Source organism: Sinocyclocheilus anshuiensis, unplaced genomic scaffold, assembly GCF_001515605.1.
Source record: "Sinocyclocheilus anshuiensis isolate Anshui unplaced genomic scaffold, SAMN03320099.WGS_v1.1 scaffold1512, whole genome shotgun sequence".
In the NCBI taxonomy this organism is placed as follows: domain Eukaryota; kingdom Metazoa; phylum Chordata; class Actinopteri; order Cypriniformes; family Cyprinidae; genus Sinocyclocheilus; species Sinocyclocheilus anshuiensis.
Window position 1 is genome coordinate 183,932 of NW_015557148.1, and position 4,210 is coordinate 188,141.

Genomic DNA, 4,210 nt, shown 5'->3' on the forward strand with positions numbered 1-4,210 from the left:
TTGTGATTGGCCGAATACCTCAAGCGTGAGACGGAAATGTTACGCCCGTACCAGACTGTGATGCCCTGTCCGGCCGGAGTGATGATTCAAAAACATGAAAACCAATTAGAAACGAGGCATTCGTTGCATCCAGTGGGGACATAATTATGGATTATAATGACTTATACTGTCTTTTTACGCGTTGCGTTGCATCGCGCTGCATAAACATAAAACCATATCTGCATTTGTGATTGGAGAAATTACAAACAACAAACGCTACTCTGCACTGTTCAAAACTCCCGTTTGAATCATCAGTGGCAAATCCTTTAAATATAAAAAACGTACTTGCAGTCTGTGAATCAGAACAGCCGGCATTGTAGTCTACTCTTCCAGGATCAGGAAACATTCCTCCATAAAATGTGCTGCACACATCTGAATATTTGGGTTGAAGTGTTCTGGAACAGTGTTGTAAATACAACTTAACCACTGATTTCTAATCGTATCCTCTTTTGGAAGACCAAACAATAGGGCTGCATGATTAATCGAATGCGATTGTCATGCGCATTTTGTTAGCAAAAAAAATCGCAGACGATTTTATTGCACGATTCTGAAATCGAATAAATCGTTCGCGATTATGAAAGCTGTTTGCATAGCTTCTCAGTGAACTACGGCTCTGTGAAGTAAATGCTGCTCCATCTGAAAGCATGTGAAAATACCACATTTAATAACATGTTTACTCCAAACTCACTTCATAACGCCAGTCGAGTGTTTGAAATAAATCCTTCTGTGAGATGATGTGGCTTCTTACACAGAATAAGGCACGCAACATATTTCATAGTATTTAAGCAGTGATAAAGGCATTGCATTATAAATATACTGTTACGCCTTCTTTCTTTGCGTGAACATTTGGACGGTGTTATGCAACTCTTCCCACATCATGATGTAGACATGTGGGGGCGTGTTAGAACGAGCCGTTTTAGGTAGGCGTGGTTGACTCTTTAACTTTTATAAAGAATATCTCTTTGGATTTGAGACTTTAGTCTTTGCAACTTTACAGATCTTCTTTATGCACCAAGAGCTTGTAACACTCCAAAGAGAAAGGAAAAATTGAAATCGCATCATATGACCCCTTTACAATCATAAGATATAGTTTAATAGTTATGATACTGTTTTGAAATCAAATCCTTGAATAGCTACGACAGGAAACACTGGCATCTAATAATGCATTGGAAAAAAAAAACAGTTAATCTTAAAAAAAAAAAAGCATATGCATAAACCCAAAAAGGAAATAAAACAGTTATCGAAAGAGCATGTGTCCTATTCTGTGTTCTAAACTCCTGAAACATTGGTGACTCATATTTTAAAACAGTAAATGCAATTTGGGAAAGAAATCAATCATATCTGTGTGTAAAAATATTCAGATGTAACCCCCTTTGTAATCGTTAACATTTTCATAAGTAACTGTAATTAATTACACATTTATCTGTTACTGTAACAGATTACAGTTACATTTATCTTGTAATTAAATGACGTAATTCCGTTACGTTACTCCCCAACACTAATATATAATTGTAAATAAATGCTTTAAATGTGTTGATGCTGCCCTCTTCTGGACAAAAAGATTAAAATAGAGGTCACCACCTGGACTGAAGATGTACCTGAAAATCCTATATCTTGTTTTATTACGGTGTCAAAGCTGATAATGATAATACCATAGCTTAAAGTGTGATCCTGCAAACTGAATATTTCATGACGATGATGGCTACGTTTTTATTTTTGTTAAATGGTTATTGTCCAAACTCCTAGCTCCCTAATAGATCCTTTATAAAGGGAATTCTAAATTTAAAATTATTTAATGTCATAACATTCATATTAAACACTGTTGCGTGGTCATACACACCCTTTGGAAGTAACGTGGAGAAAATAATCGTCTCACATTTTTCACAAATGAGTCGCTCATGCGGAACCGCCTACGGTCAGTGGGCGTGTCCTTTCGCATCCCGTGTATCTGATTGGTTATTCCTCACGGGCGTCGACCAAAGGGGCAGGTCCGAACGTTTTGACTGACACAGAGCAGTAGAGAGGATAAGTGTCTTGTTCTGTCTGCTTCGGAAATTCATGGGGCTTTAAATTTCTCACCGGGACACAGGTCCACCCAGGGGGTTCAGTGAGGTAAGTCTTGAGGTCTGTGAATGTTTTGGGCTTGTAGATGCGGGTGATTGTGTGAGCAGGGCTCTCCACGTGGCTGTCTATACAGCTGTCTCACACTGGGGACACTTTTGATTGGAGCGCTAACCAGCTAAATCCAGTTAGCCGTCTAATAATAAACAGCTGATTTGCAGGCTGATTGCTGCTAGCACTCCGCGGCTACACTGTTAAAGCTAACTGTTGCAGCCAGTTCAAGCTATGAATGAAAGAACTGCGAAAACGAACCGAACGAACGCGTAGTGTTAACTTTGCAACGTAGGAGAAAACTAGGCAGGTTTGTAAAAGCTGAATTAGCACAGCGCGAGCTATTTTCATGCGCACCGCGCGTTTCCCTGAAGTTGAATGGGCCGCACGTGCGCTTGTGTTGCCAGCATGAAAATGTACTGCGTAATGTTACGCGCGGTCCAGCGTGACTGGAAGATTGCAGGTTATATGAACTGGAACAGTATCTGAATAAGATGTGCCACTGCCAGGACAGACATCTGTGGCTAGAATGCGCGAGAGAGTTAACTTGCCTGTAACAACGAGAGCAGCTCGATTCAAGACGGTCACTGGCCTTTGTGGCGTTATAACTCATTTACAACACACAGTACAAGTCCATATCTGAATTTCATCTGCATTTGCGTCTGACTACTTTAGTGGGGCCATTTACGTATATATCTAAATCTCAAACAGGCACGAGCAGCCAAGCATATTTAGCCCTTTAACTGTTTCTCAACCTATAGAGTTACTGCAGTTTAGTAGCAAATCAAAAGGGGAAATCACTGAATCATGCACAGCTCGGATTTGTTCGTTGTCTGACTCATGGTGATTACATCTGTTTTCTACCTTCGAGGAAACCATGTAGTTATGTTTTTGAACATCACATTTAAGGGAGAGCAGAAACCAAAAAGCAATATTGATGTTAATATTAAAAAATGGTGAGGTCTGAGACATTGGTTGCTATTTTATTTTAGGGACCATTGATAAGTTTTTTTTTTTGTTGTTGTTGCTTTTTTAATAATTTATATTAAGTTTGGGTGCTGCAGTTTTTTAAAAGAAATTAATAATTTTATTAATGATTAACATTGTATTCAGCAAGGATGCATTAAGTTGATCACAAGTGGCAGTGAAGACTTTTACAAAGAATCAAAAAAAGAAGTATCATGGTTTCCACTAAATATTAATCAACACAAGCTGTAAGTAATGTTGTTGGTAATAAGAAGAAATGTTTCTTAAGCACCAAATTAGCATATTACTGTAGAATGATTTCTGAAGGTTCATGCGACACTGAAGACTGGAGAGATGCCTGCTGAAAATTTAGCATCAAACAAATCAATTACAATTTAAAATATTTTAAAATACAGAAGATTTGTTTTAAATTGTGATAATAATAAACAATATTACTGTTTTTACTGTGTTTTCATCAAATGCAGCTTTGGTAATCATAAGATACTTCTTTCAGTGAAACTTTGTTGTTAAAGTAATACAAATTGTAACATTTTTAAAATGCACGGTGCTCTGAAAAATACACCTTATATTTATATGTAATATTTAGTGACGGTCTTAATTCAGGGCTATTTATTTGTTTTAAAGGGTTAGTTCACCCAAAAATAAAAATTAGGCTGCATTTTACTCACCCCCGAGGCATCCTAGGTGTATATGACTTTCTTTTTTCAGACGAATCCAGTCGGAGTTATATTAAAAATTGTCTTTGATCTTTCAAGCTGTATCATTGCAGTCAGTGGGTGTTGCATGCATCAGTCCAAAAGTAGTGAAATAAAAAGTGCCCATCCATTAAAAAAAAGTGTCTCACACGGCTCCGGGGGGTGAACAAAGGCCTCCTGTAGCGAATCGATGAGTTTTTGTAAGAAAAATATTCATATTCGAAACGTAATCACTTTAATGTAGCTTGCGCTCACTGTTGTAAACGGAAGCAGATCCGGGCTGATGACGTATGAGTTCAGCGCTGCGCATGCGCCGTGAGTCTCGTGAAAACCAACGTTTGTTAACAGGAGCAAAGGAAGCAAAGTTTCCTTTAGCG

General features: G+C 38.1%; 1 protein-coding gene across 2 annotated transcripts in view; it reads left to right on the plus strand.

Moving 5' to 3' along the window:
- Positions 1-2,054: 2,054 nt before the first annotated feature.
- Positions 2,055-4,210, plus strand: part of LOC107678134 (MAGUK p55 subfamily member 6-like) — an 18,877-nt gene continuing 16,721 nt past the window's right edge. For both annotated transcript variants that reach the window (XM_016473300.1, XM_016473301.1), the window contains exon 1: positions 2,055-2,151. The gene's annotated coding sequence lies outside the window, so the exon portion shown is untranslated. The remainder of the gene's footprint in view (positions 2,152-4,210) is intronic.